The sequence below is a fragment of the Trachypithecus francoisi genome, unplaced genomic scaffold (genome assembly GCF_009764315.1).
Source record: "Trachypithecus francoisi isolate TF-2019V2 unplaced genomic scaffold, Tfra_2.0 Lachesis_group15, whole genome shotgun sequence".
In the NCBI taxonomy this organism is placed as follows: Eukaryota; Metazoa; Chordata; class Mammalia; order Primates; family Cercopithecidae; genus Trachypithecus; species Trachypithecus francoisi.
In genome coordinates this window covers 45,131,702-45,154,396 of record NW_022681460.1, presented here as the reverse complement: position 1 = coordinate 45,154,396, position 22,695 = coordinate 45,131,702, and the positions used below count along the sequence as shown (strand labels likewise).

Here is a 22,695-nt window from a genome sequence, read left to right as displayed (position 1 = left end):
CTTCTTATCTTGAGAATATGTGCATTTTTTCACATCTTATCTTCTCAAAATGAATAAAAATAAAAGTAAAAATAATCGAAGATTGGTGGGGAGAGAAATAATTCTCTAGTAGTGAAACATTTCATAGGGAAGATGCGTGAAGACAATATAGCCATGTAGATAACCACTTGTTCTCCCAATAGTTCAATCTGATTGTACTAGAGAACACACAATAGTTGAATCCACTTACAGTTATATACTAAATTAATAATATGGTATTCCTGAGGTTAGGTGTGCATTTGATAAATAAAAGAAAAAGATGGCACAACATTCTTAATTAAAATTTGTCAATGCCTCACTAAAACAAAAAAATTGAAATGTTTCAGTTTTTGACATACCCATATCCATTTTGTCCTTCCACAAAATTTTCCCAGATTAAACATAACAAATGGGGTATTACCTTGGCTCTTTTGTATATATTTACCTAGTATCTAAAAGTATTTATGCTTTATAATGCTCCTCTAATATTCAACTACTCTTCTACTGTTGAGCTGTACAAGCTATACAATTTTTGTATGTTTTAGTAGGTATCAGTGATATACCTTCTTACATTCCACTCAGTCACATAATTATTGCCTTTTTTAGATTTAAATTCTGAGGCTGTATAAACTTTATGTCATTAACACATTTTGTATGCTACCCAATAGTACTATATATAAACATAAGATTATTGAATAACTTATTTTCCTTCCGTTTGGTTATGAAAAGAGAGAAGAGTTGCAGTTTACACTGAGCTCTTCAAAAAGTGCAACATTGAAGTCTAGCAGATACAGAAACAAAACAAACACACAAAAAAACAGAAACAAGTTTGAAATAAAGAGAAAGACATTAAAGTGAAAAAATAGGTCTTTATAATTGATACATTTCTTAAATTTGATCCAACTTTTAAACTGACTGAAAATTAGAGTCTACTAAACGACTTTTTATTAGCCTAATTCCTTTTAAGCAACATCCTCTACAACACAGTTCATGTACAATGTTAATATATATTTTTATCCATCATTTTGATGGACTCTGACAAATACAATATTTGCAATGTCAAAAATAAATTCAGTGATGTGCTTGCTCACTAAGTTGACTTTTTAAAATTTACTAGACACAAAAGGATGACAGAATTCAGTCAGTGAAGGAAAGCATCAGATCTCTAGGGCACAATACACCTTCTCTAAATGTGTGTCAATTTCTAACACATATTAGCCTTTAGATATGTTATCAGTCATCAGAGAGAGTCAGGGAAAGCAGATAAGAATTTCTTTCAAGAACTCTTTTTCTAAGGCCTCAAGGGAAGTCTCTTATAATTGATCAACACAAGAGTTACACCTTCTGGTTATTTCAGAAGCACAAATGATCCGTGTAATGAAGCACTCAAGTGTTTGGTTGGATGGGACTATGGGAAGAAGAAAAATCTGTCAGTTGCATGAGTGAAAAAAAAAATCACTGATGTAAAGATTTACATTTTAGATTTTACTACAAGGGTATAATTCTAGATATTGTGATTAACAGTATTATTATGTGAGCTTCTTTTAAACAGGAACTATGGCATATAATCAAATTAATTACATTACTTATAAAAGATGTCTAATATCTAATTTGCACAATATGACTTGGGCAGCGAACAAAGTTAAAAAAAAAAAAACCTGCCACTCTCCCATTTTTCTCCTGTGGAATCTTATTTCACTGACTTAGATATAACAGTGATACAACTTAGTATGAATACTAAATAAAGGATAAGGGCCTTGGAATATGATTATCATAGAAATAAGATTTTACAGGAATAGTGCCTTTATTGTATATTATTAGAAATATCTAAAGCAAAAATGCAAAGTATAATCAAGCCTGAACTTCTCATAATAAGTCAAATATTTTAATTGGTCAGATAAATATTCAGATCATTTATTATAATTAAAATGAACAATACAATACTAAGTAAGAAATATGCATTAAAGCTTTTCCCTATATTTTGGCCATCCTGATCCTCCTCGAAGAAGCATACCATTAAATACTCTCTGCAGTTTAAGAAATAATGCCCTGGCTGTTTTAAATCTTCAATTTCAAATGAATACATTTCTTTCCAACTGTAAAGAAATTTTAAAGATATATATCTCAATAATATTTTATTATAATTTACTCAGTTCAATTTTTAAATGATAGAATAATAGTAACACCTGATTTATCACTAAATTATCAGAGTTCTTTGGGGTAGGTGAGGACATTGACCTAACAGAGAAGAGTTTTGCTACTGCTTTTCTGTCTCTTCACTCCAAATCAATTTACAACCACTTCCTCCAGGAGCATTAATACACGGGATTCATTTGTAGGTCAGTGTAGGGGGAAGGAGGCTTAAAAAGAACTAGGTAATGAGCCATGTGGCTGATGAGTTATAAAGAACAAGGCAGCAGGTTTTTTAAAAATCATTTAACAGTGAGAGTATGCACTGTCCAATATTCCTACAAAATTTCACGAGTTTAATGTGCAATGTGTACAATAGCACAAAATATGAAAAAGCAACATCTGCTGTTCACTTTTTGTGCCTTCCATTTAGTGATCGATCACCACATCTATTCCTCAAAGCTATGAATGTGTTTTACTTTATGACAGAGCAGATAAATAAAATGTGTCACAAACCTAAGGGCATCCAGTATGTTGAAAATATGGGCAAAAACAGACCCATAACTGGCAGCAGAACCAACGGATTCAGTTATTATTTGGTCCTGGAACAAAAAAGTACAAGCTATCTCAAAGGTGGGAAAAATAATATATCAGAATTAGTCATTGGAATATGTACTTGAATTTAAAATTTATTTTTAGTTGCTGGAAAAAAATATGTGTTTCCTAATACATAGCGTCAAACCAAATAAAGCATATAAGACTAGCACAGTAAATTAAGTCCAACAGAATTTTTTACATGACTATTATTTATGTTGTTCAATAATAAAGAATGACATTCTAATTGTTTACAAAATCCATATGGTAAATAGGGAAACATACAAGAAAAACTCGGGGACCATTTGTCCTAAAAATCTAAAAATTACTAAAATTCTTAAAAGAATCAATGAGTAAATACAACCTCAAAGCTAAAATAAATCATTTAATCCACATCCTTAAAGTAGTGTATCAGATTCTAAATTGAAAACAAGGAGCTTAAAAAAAAATAAAACAAGGAAGGAAGGAAGGAAGGAAGCAAGGAAGGAAGGAAGGAAGGAAAGAAAGAAGGAAGGAAAGAAAACCAGGGATTCATTGTTTTTCTGCCTGAACCTCTATTAGAGGTGTAATAATATATATATTATTTCTTATAATGTAAGGAATCATACAGAAATAAGAGAATTTCCTTCAAATGGGCTAAGTAAACACAAGACATGAACATATAGAAACAGTCTCAACCTTAGTTTTCAAACCTCTTTTCCCTTCCTCCTAATATCTAATCTGAAGTTTCTATTAAACCAAAAAATTGAAAAATATGATTTGTTGCTTTCCAAATTCTGAATATATAATATTCTTATTCTGAAATGAGTATCAGTCTTTAAAATTAGCAATCAAAGAACTTTGAAAGCGGACAGTGTAACATAACAAACTGCATAATGATTTTAAATCACAAGAAGGAATGGCTGCCAATCAGCTAATTGTAATTATGTATTGTGCCTACGCAAAAAGAACCTGAAATGGAAATTGTTTATTCACACACTTAAAAATAAATTTCGGTCTTCACAAACTTCATGACTTTTGAATAGTATTTAGGCTGTATGTAATATCTTTCAAGCCATAGGAGGGGAGGCTTTCCTGATTTTAAAGAAAAAGACAACCACACAGTACTCTGTATTTCTTTAAATATGTTTTGAATATATTTATTTTAAATGCATATATTCAGTATGGGAAATCTATGATGTGTCTCTTAGGACTCCACATTAAATACTGAGGTCAAAATAAATAACTCTGGATATTTTGAAAAATACCAGAACAAAAGTTAATCTGTAGCACTTTTTCCAAACAGTACTGTACCTCTACAGGGAAAACAAATTCAAACAAAAAATAAGGCATAAAAGAAAGGACATCTTTGAAAACGCAGTATTTTTGGCATTGAAATTTCCAAAAAGAAAGCTATCCCAAAAGAGAAGCTTTACAAAAAAATCCAGATACCTTCAATCACAAGCATGCCATCTGAAAAAAATAAAAGATAACCTGTCATGACACGGTTTTTAGATAAATTATTGCTCTATGGCAAATAAATGCTATAACTGAATAATCCAGGTTAAATAACCATAAAAATGTTTAGCAATACAAATAAAACACACAAGTTCTTGTGAGAAATACAAGATTTCAAATATGGTATGGCAAAAAAAAGTCATTCTTTAATGAAGAAAAAAAAATTTATGGACACCATGACTTTTATGGGACATGTAGCTCATCTTGAATGCTTAACATATTGACCTCTTTTCTGTTCATGTATATACATAATAAACTAAACTTGTGCTATTTATGAAAGAATCATTCTTAAGGGGAAGATTTCTCTCAAATTATTACCAACTTGCAGATATGCTCATGCTTTGTTAACATATACATGCTTAAAGGTTTAATGATTTTTAAACCATATGGTTAATAGATCAAGAAACTAAAGATTTTAAATAAATGTATCACATTTTAAAGACTTCTCAAATGATAACTATGGAAGTGAAACATCAATGTCAACCTTAATTTTAAGGAGATAGATATTGCACAGAAATCAAAGCATCTCAGTTTTGTGTTAACTACTATTTATAAAAATGTGTAAAGTCATTTTCATGGCTCTGGTGTTTAGCTGTAAGATATGTTTATCACTGTTCCTGTAAATAATTAGATTCCAGTAGTCAAAATAATTAACTCAAAAACATGTAAAGGTCTCCTTTAACAGAGCTGCAAAAAAGAGACACCAATCATAGTGAAGTAATAGGCTATTGGGGATATAGTGAAATTAGGTGGCAAGTGACGAACATTGATCAAACACATTAAATTATTGACTCAATAGCATTTTCGTAAAATTTAGGATTAGTATTAGGTATAATATGAGAGATCATGTAATCTACCAAAGCGTTATAGATAGGGCTACTAAATAAACTTCAGAGAAACTAAAGGAATTGTCCAAAGTCACCTAGCAGTACAATCACTGAAAAGAGCCTAGATTTGAATGTGGATTTTCTGATGTCAAGTCCAAGACTCTTTCTATTGTGTATGGAAATAAAAAATGTTAGTTATATATTAAGAGAAAAAAGTTAAAATGTGGAACTGATAAAACCATAGTTATTATTTTGCATAATGACACAAAGAGAATATCAAAAGGTAAGAATATTTATATTTGAGTTATTATATTCAACTTAATACTTCTCCTCAAATGCATACTGGTATTTATAACATCATGGTTGTACTATAGATCATGCAGTCCACTAAATGTTTTCAAATATATACATTCAATGTAGAATATTTGCTATTTGTGAAAAGTCAGCTAAAAATTTGATGGATTGTTGTCTTCACATTTTTCTTGCACAGTCTAATATCAATGTGTCAGAGGGTGGTGAATCGGGCATTTCCTGTTTCTAATAAATTGGTAGCAGCTTACAGACTGAGGCTCACAAAGTATGAGTATAATGATCCTCCTGCAGGGCTTAAACCATCACCCAGTATACTCTTCCCCATCCTCAGGATATAAAAGAAGAGGTCTAGGAAGGAAGAGAGAGAACTTTCAGAATCAGCCTAGTGAGAAGGCTTCTGAAAAAAGAAAGAAAAATTATCACATTGAAGGATTCTCTCAGAAGGGAGACAGGCATTTTGCTCCTCATTTGAAGATCTGCTTCGGCAACAAACTTCCTGATTCTCCCACTATATTACTGAGCAAATAAATTGGAAAGAGATGTCATAGTGGAGCAAAAGAGGCCATAGTAAAGCAGCTTGCCCTCCCACCAATTACCATGGCAAGAATATAAGAGTATCTCTCAGGGCAAGTGAAAGAGAGCCACTTAAGTCAGCTAGAATTCTACCAAAAGCTATCCATCATTAAGGAGATCCCAGAAACTAGGAGTTGTGGAGCTGCTAAAGTGGGTAGTCCAGAGTACCGCTTCAGTTCCAGTGAAGTCACTGGGACAGAATTCATAGGAAACATTTGGAAAGAGTTTGAGTGGTCATCTTTCAGAAAGGTTGAAGGGAAGTTTCACATCCAGCCAGTTGTCTTTTGTCAAGGCACTGTCCAATAGGAAGTCCCTATAGAGCCACTTAAGAACTTGCATGTGCCCTACACCCGATACACAGAGAGAATCAGCTCCCAGGTAATGGAAGCCAAAAAATCATTGACCAACAACAGAAAGAACTACAAAAGCTATGACATAAGTGGAGAGGGCTCCTGCCCTCACCTCTTGCTTTTCCACAACATGGAGGAGCCAAGTCTTGAAGAGAAGGAAAGAGGACTATTGAGATGAAGATTAAATACCCAACATCTGTATCCCTTCAAGAAATTATGCCCTGCTTCCCTCAGGCCTGCAACTCGAGGATGACACAGGATAAAATAGAAGGGAGATATTAAACTGGATGGCTTTTAGGAATTAAAGTGACTGTAAAGTTATAGAATCTTTTCAGGATATTATTAAAGGAAGAAAAGGGAATATTCAATACAGCAATGGTTAAAACATTGACTGGAGAAGAATGATGCCAGTAAGAGTTTTATATCTCACCATCTACTAAATTTAGAGAGGTAAACTGTCTTTACAGACGTTTAACTCATTGGTTTTAAACATTAGAAAACAAGTAAATACTAGATATCAATGATATCATTTCATCATCAGTAATAACAGAAATTCTATTCAGATAGTCTAATTAATTTAAACAGGCCCAGTGGGTTAACACTTTCTAGAAGAAAGAAGAAAAGAAATCATATTGTCTAGTTTAAATAATTTCCTTTCACTAGCATGAATCTTGTATTAAGGAGTGTGGGAAAGGTAGCTGTCTTATCTTGCATGTCAGTAACAGTTTTCCCTTTTTTCATTTGCATGATGTTTTAATTTTACAGTAAATAGTATCTTATGTGTTAAAATAGTTTAGATCATTGATCTAGATCAATTACTCTAAAATATTAGCTCTAATATTTTTGAACAAACCACCTTGTTTTCTCTATTGTGGGTTTGTAACCACACAATTTTCTAGTTGGTGGATATTAGAGAATATATAGTGAACTCCTCACTCAGGATGAGAACCTTCCCTTCAACCTTTCTGAAAGATGACTACCCAAACTCTTTTAATATTTCCAGTGAATGCTGCCCCAATGTCTTCACTAGAACTGAAGCAGTATTCTGGGCCACTCATTTTTTAACCTTTGGGTCTGCATTCACTGTTGTCCAATAAAATGAATGTAAGTGATATGTGTTGGTATGACAGGTGGGAGGGGGCAGGTAGAAGGAAGGAGTACATAGGAAGACATGGTGTTATTTTCATGAGAACCTTATAACATATATTGAAATTTTCTCTCTTGATTGGATTTTAAATAAAACTATTACTTCATTCTGTGGTTTACTGGATTATCACGGCTAAAGAAAAACTCCTATATCTTGTTAAGTTATACTAGGAGCCAGTAAGGCCAGTTGTATAGGAAAATGTCACCTATATAGTACCTGTTTCAAAGAGGAATGGTTCTTGTAACTATTTCCAAATCATTTCAAAAGCAAACTAAAAACTATGAGAGGCAACCATCCACATTTTACAAATCCTTGGCTTAGAACAACATTTTCAACTTTTTTTAACCTAACTAAAATCTGCCTAGAATTTCCATTGTAATTCCCATGGATAACTGCTAAAGCTTTTGGTCCATGTCAAAGTGAAAACATGCTACAAAAAGACATTCCAGCTAACTGGAATTGAAACTTAGATTTCTATTTGCTCTAGTCCCCTAGTACAAACTCTTTCAAAAACTGAATGTTTTCATGTGAAAATAAGCATTAGTGAAAGAATGAAAAGTAAACCTGAACTGATGAGCCCTCTCCACTTACCTCATTGCTCTTATAGTTCTTTCTGTCGGTGGTCAATGATTTTTTTTGGCTACCACTACCTGGGACCTGATGCCCTCTGTGTTGCTGGTGTGGGACACACACAAGTTCTTAAGAGGCTCTATGGGTCCTTCCCATTGGGCAGTTCCTTGGCAAAAGACATCTGGCTGGATGTAATTTCTTCCTCTATCTCACATTAGCTCTGCCTTGGGCAGTTCCATAGCTCCCACTTTCTGGGATCTCCTTAATGATGGATAGCTCTGTTGGGTAGAGTGCTGGCAGACATGAAGTGACTCTCTTTTCGTGTCCTGAGAGACACTCTTACATCCTTGCCATGGCAAAAAAAGTAATCACGGGCGTGCAAAAAATGAAACCTCAAAAAAAATGAGGAAGGACTATGAAAGCAGCCCACACTGGATATTTATAAATGAAATATAATCTAGATAATCTAGATTGCTTTTCACTATAGAGGTTCTATATGTGTATTCATCATGTGATGTGAAGTGTAGCATAAGTTTGTATGTAGATGTTTCACTGCATTGCTGAACTTGAATAACACAAGAAGGTGGGAATAGAGTAGCTAGACATCTTAAAATATAATCACTTGGAGTGTAAAAAAAATATTGCCCTATAAGTGTTCTAACAAAAATGTTTGCCCTCTTTTTTTCCCACTATAGCAGTAATGGCAATATTGAATAATGGAAGGTAGAGCTCTGGGTTTGCTATTAAAAATAAGAATGAAGGCCGGGCGCGGTGGCTCAAGCCTGTAATCCCAGCACTTTGGGAGGCCGAGACGGGCGGATCACGAGGTCAGGAGATCGAGACCATCCTGGCTAACACGGTGAAACCCCGTCTCTACTAAAAAATACAAAAAACTAGCCGGGCGATTTGGCGGGCGCCTGTAGTCCCAGCTACTCGGGAGGCTGAGGCAGGAGAATGGCCTAAACTCGGGAGGCGGAGCTTGCAGTGAGCTGAGATCCGTTGCAGTGAGCTGAGATCCGGCCACTGCACTCCAGGCTGGCCGCGAGACTCCGTCTCAAAAAAAAAAAAAAAAAAAAAAAAAAGAATGAAAGACTTTAGTTTACCTTAAGCTTGCATTTGAATCATTTTGCATTTTTACCTGAGAGTAAAAATGCAGAGCATCATAGAGGCTCTGGAAACTTTGTCTCAGATTCAAACCTTGAAAGCTTTGTATCTTTTATGAAATCTCTGATTATGTTAAAGAAACAATCCATAATCGGCCTATCTATGTTAGTTTAGCATCTGGCAGTTTTACAGACTTGACTAAAAATATATGTTTTAAAGCCTACTACTGTATAATTAAATGAAAGTTTGGCTTTATTCAAAAATGCAAATGAATTCTTGGCTTTTTCTCTTATTCACTTTTAAATTATTTATATGTATTCCCCATTCATAGTACTTTCTCTGGTCCAGAAACAATTCAATTTCAACAAATTTCCAATTTGTTTAAAAGTTTACAAAGAAATTGGCTTTAAATTATACAATAAAACATATTTCTGTTGCTGGAAAAGGGTATAAAATATGTCTTGTGGTATGAGATTGGCCAAACCAAAAATGAATGGACATTTCATTTTCTTGTGTCATCTAACACAGCTACTATTCACGTGTATTAGCAGGTGCTTAGATCAAATCTCAAAAGAAAGAAAATTATTTTTACAAGTTATTTAAAAGCAATAAATGAACACCTTTAAAATTCATCTATCTTTTTAAATATCATCAGTCACAAAGTAAATGTTTATAATTCCGTACTTTATATAGAAAACAACAAACATTTCTAGATTTCTACCTTCATCATTTGCAAGAGTTTCCTGCTAAAACTCTTGAAAGCACACAAACTCCTTCAAAATACACCAGAGCTTTTGTGGTTGCCTGAAATTGCTGATTCCTCTTTTCCTCTCCATAAAGGTTGACATCTGGAGAAAGTTATTTATATCCTGAAAAAAGAATGAGTGAAAGACGATATATGCTACATGACAAATGCGAACACAGAAAAAGCTTTTTTTTTTTTTTTTTTAGGAAAAAGTAGCTTTTTAAAGAGTGCCAGCTTTGTTGTTAATATTTCAAAGTAGCTAACAAATACCTTTTCACTAACGCAAAAATAGTTTTATTTACATAGTAACTGACTACTAATTGTGAACTATTCAGCTCATTGAAATGTTCCTGATGTAATAGTATTAATCAAGTTACGAAAATGTCACAAATTGCATATTAGCTTTTTATTTATATACAATAAAAAATAAAATAAAATTATATTAATGAATATTGTATCAAATCTCATGCATTCATAAACTACAACTGTGCTTCTTGGAGGTTAATACAACTAATTTAACATATAATTTTAGTTTCAGTGGAAGAATGAAGTTTAAAGAGTTTCAAGGTGAAGAGACCATGACCCAGAAAGAAACACTTTGACATTGCCACAACACTGACAATGACAGAAGGAAATATTTTGGAAACAACTGAATAAGTGTGAACCATATCAGCCTAGAGTGTCAATGACAACAACATTGACTGGAGGCCAAGACTTAAATAATGTTGTCTTTGATTTATTGTTGTTCTTGTTCTTATTTTTCAGCTCATGTGGAAGACAATCTTACCTCATGCTTTTAGACATTGCCTCCTCTAATCAAAACTGCACTCAACCCCCATAAGACTTGAATTAACTTAATCTTATTCTCCAAATTAAAGATAATTTTCTTTCTCAGAAATGCTGATAAATACTTGACCTGACTGGAATCTCATTATCTATGGATTGCCTTGATTTAAATAAATAACATGGGTGTCCTGCTTGATATATCTCAGCTAGAAGAGTAATATTTTTGCAACTGCGAAGGTTTTAGGAGAGTCTCCTCAGAGTGGTACCTGGATCTTTTAACTTCAGATCATCTAAGCAGCTCAACAAGAAGGGAGAGCCCTGGATTTCACCTCAGATCTAGTAGGTGAGACTCTCTAAATCTGAGGTCTGAAAACACACTTCTATAATAAGTTCTCCACAGTAGCAAAGATATGGAATTAACCTAAATGTCTATCATGGGTGATTGCATTAAGAAAGTGAAACATACATAGAACAGAATACTATTCAGTCATTTTAAAAAAAAATGAAAACACGTTTTTTGCAGCAACGTGGATGGAACTGGAGGCCCCTATCTTCAGTGAAAAAACTCAGAAACAGAAGGTCAAATACCACATGTTCTCACTTGTAACAGCACTAAATGATGTGTATACATGGACATTAAGTGTGGAATAATAGAAATTGGAGACTTGGAAGGTCAGGAAGGTTTGAGGGGGAAGAGATGAGAAATTACTTAATGGGTACAATGTATATTATTTGGGTGATGGTTAGACTAAAAGCTAAGACTTCACTGCTACATGATATATTCGTGTAATATAACTACTCTTGTACCCGTTATGTGTATACAATTAAAAATAAATAAAAAGATAAATAAAAATTAAAAGAGGCAGCAGGCAAAAAAATTATCCAAGGAAAGTTAAGATCCATTGCTTTCAGATATTATCCTCTTAGCCATATTGCACTTTTGGAACCGTTAAAGGGAGTGGTGCAGATGATAAAATAGTGAAGGAAGAGCTCAAGAGTCTTGTTATCAAGGATGACTTAGAAGGAACTATTAATCTAATTCAATTCCCCCATATACTTAGTCTCTGCCAGGTATAAGCCCTTTAAAAGGCCTATGCTGTTCTTCCTTGAAGAATTCGTCACAAAGTCTTTTTATAAGAATGTTTGGTAAAAATTATAATGAAGTACAATGCAGTGACTTATAATGACAGGCAAAGTTTATGCCTTTTCCATGGCAATTGGCTCCTGCTCAAGAAGAACTACAAAAAATGCCTAAAATATGAAGTAGAAAGTGGTTTTATTAATCATGTTTTCTTCAACCTGCTTCATGCACCCCTGCTGTACATCACTAACTGAATGCTACCAATGCCAAAGTCAAGGGCCTTCTCCTTAGGCTGAGCTTATGTAGGATATCTAATCTTCCAGATATACTGCATTTTGCTAGTTGCCTTAATTGCTGGCTTCGAAACCTGTGCTGATGCTCTGTTTCACATGGGCTCTTTGGTTATTCTTATTCATACACACTTCATGTAAGTGAGTTTCAAGTAATAAAAACAATATGCAGCAAAAATAGAGGGTATTGTAATCAAGTAATTTGGGGAAAGGCTATGTATCTTAAATATATATTTTCTTTTGGAGATTTACTATTCACGCTGTGCATTGAAGGACCAGGGAATTCTTGCAGTAAGGAAAAATCTATAATATTTTATAATCCACCCTCACAGACATATCCACGAACAATACTTTGCATCCTTTAATGCAATCAAGTTGACACTCAATATTAACCATCACACAAAGTGAAACTTTTTTTAAAAAATTACCAGTATGAGGCTCACTAGTACTCCTCAAAATTGATCTTGGGAAATACCACTTTCCATGCATGTTGGAGTCTCTTTGCCTTGTGTCAATGATCTGATTCTACCTGTATGATAGATATTAGAGCTCTGGAGTCATCATTGGATAGAGGCAAAGTCTTGGAGGTGTCTGCCAGGAAACAGGTGTACATAAAGTGGTTTACTGACAAAGAGTTATGGCATTTTAATCATTTTATTAAAATTGATTTTAAGAACTTCTCCAAAAGACCAGGCATTATGTTGCCACAATCCAACTGAGTTATCTAGCTTGATGTAAAGACAAGCAATGTGTTAACAGAACATAAAATACAATTTATATTCTTCCTAATTCAGTTCCATTCCAACCATTATGTCTAGCATCAAGACAGTCAATAACTCTCTTGATTAGAAAACCAAAATTACTTTTAGATTTCTCTAAAGAAATAGTAACAACCATTGCAATCATAAGGCATTTATTAAGTAATATTGTGCTAAACAAATATTATTTGAAGATATTTAGGTATAGACTATAGTTTCTTTTTTTAACTCATACATTTTGTGTGTCTTGCAGACTATGGATACTGTCTCTAAAACACTGCCTGTAAAATGTCTCTACACTATTATATAATGTTAGCAGAATATTGTTTAAAATAATTTGTCATATTGCTCCACTTAATTCAAATTTCAAGCAAAACACTTTGATAGGTAATTTGTCAAAAAGATAAGTGTCTGAAATGTTTAATATGGCTAATCATTGATTTATGGTGTTTTAGTGGATCAATAAAAATATATATAGGCTTTTTAAACAAAGAATCTTCAACATTATCTCTCTTCCTTACATAAGAAAGACTTTTCTCGGTATAACTCAGAGGTTCCAATTTGATGGAAGTATTCTTTCCTAGTAGACCTACTCAGCAGTCATCCAAACCCATTCCCTCCTTTCACTAACCCCCAGCCCCGACCCAGTTTCAGGATTCCATGTGGGATGTTTACCTGGTTATCTCATGTGGAATGAGCAACCAGGGCTGAATGTTTCCAGTTCCCTTGGACAGCAGCCTGCTTTTCTGCACACCATCTCTCATTTCTTCATTCTTGCTTTACTTGGGCTACACTAACTTTCTCTTTAAAAAATTGTTACAAACACAGGCACAGGCCTGACTTTAACTCCCAGGAGCACAGATAAAAGCAGATCAGTGTGTGTAATGATCCTAATAGGAAATATAATTTCTAAGATGCCCTTGTACCTATTTTTTTAAGAAAAATAATATTTTATACTATAAAACAAAGAAATTGTGTCCCCCAAGATCTTTCTGGTCTTTCTTAGAGTAATATCTTGACTCTATTTTCGCTGAAAGAAAAAGCTCAGTGACATTTTCTCCAAAACCAAAGGGACATTATGCCCTATTAAGTGAATTCAACCTTCTCTTGAGAAACAGAAAATATGCTGTCAACTTTAAAATAAGCATTTCTTATAACACTCCCCACGGTCAGTCATCAATTTTTAAAAACTGCTTGGGTCCACATTCTGATGGAGCACATTGCTATATCAGAAAAAATATGTATTAAGTGAGGGACACTGGTGCAGTCAGTAGCAATGTATGGTTCCACCATAATCATATATAACTCTTATACTGTGCTAGGCCCTAATAATTCTAACCAAACAACACATTAACATATTAACATTTAACACCCTGAAAAAGGTATATTAGTGTCTGTATTTCACTTGAGCAAAGTTAAGCACAGATAGGTTACATAACTTCCCCAAGATCACATTAAAGTATCCAAAACTAGGTAAATCAGAATTGAGATTCAAAACCAGGCAGCCTCGTGAATCAATTCTCAGCTTCACGTGTCTTAAGAATAGCTAGGCTCAAGCCTGTAATCCCAGCACTTTGGGAGGCCGAGACGGGTGGATCACGAGGTCAGGAGATCGAGACCATCCTGGCTAACACGGTGAAACTCCGTCTCTACTAAAGATACAAAAAAAAAACTAGCCGGGTGAGGTGGCGGGCGCCTGTAGTCCCAGCTACTCGGGAGGCTGAGGCAGGAGAATGGCGTAAACCCGGGAGGCGGAGCTTGCAGTGAGCTGAGATCCGGCCACTGCACTCCAGTCTGGGCGACAGAGCGAGACTCCGCCTCAAAAAAAAAAAAAAAAAAAAAAAGAATAGCTAGGAATGTCAGGGAATATAACACTCCAACATGCTGGTTTTGTAGAATAACTACTAGAAGTGGCAAGAATCGCACTTTAGAATGTATAAAACAAAGTTTTCCTCAGTTCTTTTCTTTAGCCCAATTTAACCCAACTGATATTTTCCTGAAAATCCCTAATGAGTGCTGGCAATGGAGAGCTATTAAACTCACTTTCTTCAGCCTGGGGTAGGCAGAAAAACGGCCTCCCAAATATGTTCACATCTTAATCCCTAGAACCTGTGAATATGTTACCTTACATAATAAAAGGAATATTGCAGATGTGATTAAGAGTAAAACCTGAAAATGTGGAAGCCATCATGGATTATCTGGATGGTTCCATCTCATCAAATGAATCCTTAAGAGTGGAGAACTTTTCCTGGCTGAATCAGAGAAATGCAATGTGATAACTAGACTGGCCATTATTGATTTTGAAGATAGGGGAAGTGGGCCATAAGGCAAGGAATGTGGTGGCATCTAGAACCTTGGAACAACCTTTAGCTGCAAAAAATAAGTAACTAGGATATCAGTCCTACAACCACGCTGAACAGAATGCTGCTAACAACTAGAATAAGCAGGAAACATTATCTCCCCTAGAGTCTCTCAAAGGAACGCAGTCCTGTTTATACCTTAATTTTACCCCTGTGAGACCTGTACCCAACTTCTGACCTACAGAACAGCAAGATAAGTTTGTGTTGTTCCAAACCACTAAGTTGCAGTAATCGTTACATCAGCAAAAGAAAACTAATATGTATACACCCAGAAGCAACATTTGTAAATGTCCACATGGTTTCATCTCCAGTATTTAGCACCTAGGAAATTAGTTAGCTCTTCTGTCTTAATTAAAGAATATTAAAAGTTATCACTTTATCTCCACAGTGTATCATCCTATTACCTTCCTTTCTAATTGGTGATGTCTACGATAATGACACACACATTGGTACTAAAAGTGTGCTGTTAAAAATAGTTACATTTTACCTCTAACTTTTATCACAAAATGACTACCTACATAAATTTCATTATAAGGAGTCAATTTGTTATTAAACCAAAATTTAGAAAACAGATGACTTTTCATTAAAGAAAAAAAAAAATGACTGATTGCGAATGTTCTCTGCTTTCCCTCAGGCTTCTAAGGACACCAAATTTGATGTTGGAGAGCCCATGTTTAATTCTTGCAGGTGTCCTTCCAGAGAAAATTAAGGAACTGCATAGTGAAAATTGAAGATTCTCTATATGGAGATAACCCCCTGCTGTTCAAAGATTAAATGCAAATTTCTCCAGGATGAGGTTGCAAATATCCTGTCTATTCAAAATAAGCCAAAGTGTTAATGTGCTGTATCACTCTTACTATATTAGAAAAGTAATCCAAACTGCAAAGGACTATTCTAGCTAATTTGCAACAGTTCCTGTCAGTGCTAAGAATGCATGTTGCTACAAATTAGATTTCAACTTGTGCTACATCACCAATACAAGTTTATTTTAAGACCTACTCTTGTATTTAAGAAGAAACAAACTTCCCAATTGAGAAATAACACCTAGTGTCCATATAATTTCATCAGAATGTTGTACACTGACTCTTAGATTTATAAAATTGTTACTCTAGAGGGATGCTTTTTCTCCTTTGAACATTTGTCCTTGTGTAAACAGACCTAAATGGCTCCAGAGAAAATACAATGACTCACTGCTTGAGAGATTTGAGGAATGAAAAGCTGGGGAAAAGCCAGAAAAGGTTTCACAAGGGAGATGATACTCAACTGTGGCTTTGACACTGTCATGGCACAACTAGACACCTGGGAGACAGAAAAAGAGAGTAACAGGAGAAGCAGAGGCAGAATTTGGAGGTTGTGGATAAGAGCAAGAGATGTGTGGCCAGGCACAGTGGCTCATGCCTGTAATCCCAGAACTTTGGGAGGCCAAGGCGGGCAGATCACCTGAGATTGGAAGTTCGAGACTCCCCTGACCAAAGTGGTGAAACCCTGTCTCTACTAAAAATACAAAAAAAAAATAGCTGGGCCTGGTGGTGGGCACCTGTAATCCCAGCTATTTGGGAGGCTGAGGCAGGAGAATCACTTGAACCTGGGAGGCAGAGTGCCATTGCACTCCAGCCTGGACAAAAAGAGTGAAACTCTATCTCAAAAAAAAAAAAAAAAAAAAAGCAAGAGTTGTGTAATGTCTATGGTCCAGAGCAGAATAGCCCCACAGAGGACAATAAAATGAGGCATGCATGAGGACACTCTAGAGTGAACCTTTATATTTTGGTACTCACTTGTTAGCCACCAGGAATGGTACAATATTGTTGAAAAAATATTACCCTAGAACTTCCTATAAAGTTGAGGAGTTTTTTTTCTTTGTTCACTTATTTATTTATCTGTGTGCATAGTTAAGGTCAACCTTTAGGAAGAATCGTCACTACTATTTCCAAGCAAGCTGTACCTTCTAAAAAACGTTTAGCTTCTGTCTATGACTGTAACGATACTGTGAATATGCTAACAAAGACAGGGAAAGCAATTTCAGTAAGACTATATTATGATGGATTTCTTTAAGATGCATGGCAAATATATTTGTGCCTTCTAAATGGAAGACTAAATGGTTTGTTCACATCAGAAATTGTGATATATGGCTATTACTCTTTTTCCTCTTTGGACTGAGTCTAACATGTTTTAAAATGACAACATTCAAAGGTTCAATTCAATTTAGGTAATCATCAGAAATGTCAGCTGCCTTTCAAACGACCTTTGGAATCTGCCTGCCAAATTAGGCTAGAAATCATGCCTGGCTACTTTTCATTACATGTGAGCTGAAACTTTCTGCTTCTGGTCAAGAAAACCACATTCCACAAAAAAAGAAAAAAAGGTGTGCTGGTGACCTTAGCTTTAGCCCCTGAATAACACAGAAGCAGAAAGCAGCAGAGAATTTTTTCCCCCGTTATTGCTCCAACTTTTTAAAAACAAAAATTTTGATGCATTACATTTTTGCAGTTTCTGAAAATATTGAAGTCATATGAATTTGCGGTCATAATCACAAAAAAGATTTAATCACAGTTTGAACCCTTTTACTTTTTAAATTATTATGAGCCATATTCTCATGGATTAAAAGTCAGTTTAAAATCAACAAATCTTATCCTCATGAAATGAGAGGTCCTATGTTTTGATAAAAATTTGACATGGTAATACATACTCCACGTGGATAAATGAGTTCTTCACGAGGAGCCCAATTCATAGGAATTGGCCAGTGTACTCCCTTCTTGCTGAAGAGGCTGCCATCCTAGAACCAGATGTGTCTAGCAGAGGTGGACTGGGTTTGCCAGTGCTCTTTTGTGCCAGGCAGATATTATGGAGAAAATCCTGACCCCAGATGGAATGTTGTATCTGCAGTGCCTAGAACAGAGACAGAGTCAGTGAGTGTCAGTTACATCAAAGCCTCTGAACCAGTGCACCATTGGAGGGTGCATTGCAGGAGGCTGGGACAGCCCCATCCCTGGGCCAGCAGCTTCCAGCTGCCAGAGTCCTTCCGTTTATCTAAGTGGGCCATGGTAATCTGATTACTTTCTGTATACCAAAATTTGAAAAATATTTGGAGCACTAAATTAAAAGACTGTGTATTCCTATCAAAGAAATATCTAACAAACTGGTCAAAAAGAGATTGGTTCATGGCTTTTCACAAACATATTGTGATGAAATAAGTCAGTTGCATAAAATTCTTAAAATAATAATATGGATAATACTTTTTTAGTGTGACGATTTTTCTGGAAACATCCTTTAAAAAAATAGATCCCTTCTCAGAAGGAAAAAAAAATATAATATGCAACAAAAATATTTTAATCCAGCATCATAGCAATAATAATACCATCTACTTACAGAACAAAAATCTATCTCATAATGTTTTTTGAATGTGCACAGTATGTTTTCGTGAGAATACTTATTTTTCAACAAGTCTTTAAAAATGATGATTTAAGTGCTTTTACTTTCTGCTTTTTAAAATAATTTACTTTCCAAGTCTAAAATAATATTTTATCACTTTAAATAAAAGTATTATGGAAAGATCTAATGGGTTTAAATGTACTGTAAAATAGTTTCCTGACACGTTGAATGCTCTTTACCTTTGCTTTCAGAGTAGTAGCCACAGGATTCTGTGGCATCTAGGGAGTGACTGTTTAATCAAGCAGGGCTACTTGTAATTTCTAATTCCAGATCAACGTTGTTTGAAAGAAAATTCAAGGAAGTAAACTATGAAGCCCCAAACCCTAAATTTTAATGTAGTTAGGATCCTAAATTCAATAAAAGAAGATGAAAGGACCCACTAGAGCTTTTAGCAAGTATGTATAATTTCAATAGACTATAGATTATATTTAGAGAACAAAAATGAACATTTATTTTTAGAAGTGGAAAAGTCAAAATGTTAATTAAGGTAGGTTTAGCCATGAAAAAAAAGTTAAATATTCCATCAGAGCAAAATGTGGATAGACTATCTTGGTCAATAAAGATTACATACAGATGTGGAAAAAAAAATTGCCGAAATCTCAGTTATGTCAAATGCCATACTATTAATTTGCATTTGGTATCATCTTGCCATAATTTCCAAAAGCAATTATACCATTAAATGCACATGAAAGATAACAAGCTTTGTAATCAGTGACCTCAAGAGAGGTGCAAATTTATTAACATATGCTTATCCCTCACCAAGTTTGCCATGCCCTCTTACAATTACTTAGTTTATAATATTGATGTTGATAATAAAATTATGTACACAAGGAAAAAACAGACACACTGAATTTGTTCATAAATTCCTATGCAATGGCTTGATTACTGACAGTTACATATCTGCAGTTTAACAATTTTTACTTACAGTCATAGCTTTGCCTAAGCATAAGGATATATGTCAAAGTCCATGGTGTTCTTTTTAGAATAGTTTAAGAATCAATCCAATGATTCAACTACACAAAATAAGACTTTTTGCTATGGCATACTTAAGTTAGGCAACTAACTTCACTCTGTTTAGGCAGCCTCCCAAAGAATCCAGAAATAATCACATGTACTCTGGATTTGTCCTTTAGTATTGTTTGTCTTGATATGACTTTATCTAGGAAAATCATATTTTTTCTTGCTTAACTAAAAAAAAATCTGAAAAGATTTAAAACTCTCAATATTTAGATAAAAATGTGTACAGCTACAAATGAAAAGTCTTAATGCAATAATCCAAGATATATAAAATAGGAACTACAGAACATAGCTTACATTCTTTTATAAACTTAGGGTTGTTTTTTTCCAAATTAAGCTTGTATTCACACACAAATGCATACTTGCACATATACCAATATACATTTGAAGTTCAGTTGAATAAGGTTATTTTAATTCTTTCAACAAAACTTTCTGAGCATTTACTTATGTGCCACGTATTATTCTGTAGGTACAATGGATATAGAAAATGTTTATTTCAGATCATTACTGGTTGTTCTACTAAATTACTACTTTGCTTTTTAGAATTTGATTTTTAGGACAACTCTCACTAGTGGACACCATGGCCCTCCTCTCCTGACTCCCTACCTCCAAGTAGCTTCCTGGATAAACAATATTCAGTCAAGCAACATTGAATATAAATTATCCCAAGGAAAATATTCCTCCTTAAATTGAAAACGTGTCAGTACCTAATTCTGGATTCTACTTAAGCATTTCAGACCTAATTTCTGGGTCCTAGGACGTTATAACATTTTTTCCTTATTATTTCAGGGCCATATGTCACCAAGATTATAGTGTTAGTGAAGTTTTACATTAGTGTTTTCTTACATGCACATATGCCTTTCATCATCTTTCTCTTTAAAAAAAAAAAAAATCTGCCCCAATTCCTGCTAATGTCCAACAACCTAAAGGTAACCAGGATCTCCAAGACCTGCCCCTTATTAGAAGCTTTTTGTGTTCCAGATCAAGTTCATGAATCAAACATGCCATGTTATTTCCTCTTCGCAATAACACGAGCATTTATTGAGGGCCTGCTCTGTGTCAGGAGCTGTTCTGTGTCAGACCCAGCACCAACTCCCTTATGGGACCTTTCCTCTGATGAACAGCGCCAGCTTATTTGATAAGCAAAACTAATGTGTTAGTGGATCCTACTGGGACAATGGATTACTTTTCATTGTAATATATTACATGTTAACAGGAGGTTTTTGGAGCCAGTGCATTTACCTGTAGAAATTCATTTACAGATGTGAAAATTGAAACCTAAAAGTATTAGGTGATGTCCCTAAAATCTTACATCTGGTTCCTTGAAACACCAACATTTAAGTTCCAATTTTCTTGTACCACAGCCTTTTGAGCTTTTACCTCTCAATTCTGAAAAAACTACTAGCTGTTTAATCCAATTATATATCAAGCAGAACTTGTGCTTATGGAAATGTAATTCTGGTTCTGATGACATCTACCATCGGAGATACTATAGTACAATCAGATCCCATCCAGCTATAAAACAAATTATCTCATTGAGTCATAAATACCATTATTTTCTCTCCTACTAAACCTGATTACTAAATCTGTAACATATTTAAATAGAGACTCAATAGTACTTTGGTTTTATGTCACGTTCATATGATGCTTCCCAAATCAAACCATTATCTACCTACATTACCCAAGTAAATGGACCACTAAATAAAAATACAGAAAAATTACTGGATAGTCAGTTTAGAAGGACTCCCCAAAATAGCCACATTAAAAAAAATTAACTTGGGAAGTATATTTCTAACCTGGGCCTAATGATTTTTATGGCATGGCTCCTACAACACTGTTAATAATGTAGCCTGCTCCATGGCATTCTAGAAGCAGGGTGATAGGAACAATTCAGCAAAGAATTGAGGAAATTAGAAAACAAATTTTAAAAGGTTATCACCCCACTCCCAACCCCAATATCCTTAGAAGAATTTTCCCTATTCCCACTCTAGTCACTTAAGAAGCATTGTTTTAAATTATGGCATTTTACTTGGAGAGAGGAGACTCAACATACAACATATTGCTAAACTCATAAGAAAAAGATAGAACCAACATTTCAAAACACATCACCCACTTTTAATTTCTTCTCTTTTAGATACACAAAATGCTGATAGCAAAAACAAATTAGTCCACTTTGCCAGAAAGTCAGTTTCCTTTCCCTGCCTCAGCCTGCCATACCCCACTAATCCCTATGACCCACTACCCCTACACATACAGACTCTCCAAAATAATAGTTTTAGTCCTGTTATAACCAAATCCAGTAGGTAAAATGTAGAAGACTTTTATAAATTATTGAGTCTTAAAAATTATTTCAAACTGCTGTTAAAATTCAGGATTATGTTTTTTTAAAACATTAAAGAAACAACACTGTTAAAGGTAACACATTGCTGCATACAAAATTTGTGAATGCTTGGGTATGTGAATTTTGTAAATGTTCATTGAAAATGTCTGAAAATCTTGAAAATCTACCAGGCTTATACCAATAAGCTCAAGTTCTTTCTCTTAGCAGAGCACTGAAACCAATGCTCATGTAATCCTCGCAGGCTCTGCCCCAGTAAGGTTTATGCCTCATTGAAGCCAAAAAACAACTTTATGGTTTCCCACAGAGAAAGCTATTGGAACTTTTCTCTAACACTACAACATATAGAGCAGAATTCAGTAAACGCTAATGGTTTGGACTGATCAAAGGTTTAGTTTTAGAAATAAAAAAAAGATCTCAGTATAGGACAAGCAGTCTCATGGCTGGACCTATTGCTATAACCAGTTAATCTCCTATGTTGAAATGTGAACATTTAACTGAAGAGCATAAAACAGCACCAGTGACTTGAGACCACTGAACTGGCTTAATGGGTTCTTCCCCTGATGGGAAGGTCTAGCATGTTTGTCTATACTCATGTGGGGAGCAGGAGTGAAACAGTGGCAATTCTCATTGGTAACTCATAAATTTATATTGAATTGTTCAGACTGCTTTGAAAATGCTCCATGCCATAAATCACAGATCATTCTACTATCACTAGAATCTATGATTATAAACAAAGAGCTTTTGGAATTCTGGAATTTAAAAATTC

At 34.6% G+C, this 22,695-nt stretch overlaps 1 protein-coding gene across 4 annotated transcripts in view; it reads right to left on the bottom strand.

The window, feature by feature from the left end:
- Positions 1-22,695, bottom strand: part of GRIK2 (glutamate ionotropic receptor kainate type subunit 2) — a 716,255-nt gene that overhangs the window by 630,815 nt on the left and 62,745 nt on the right. The gene's annotated exons all lie outside the window — the stretch shown is intronic.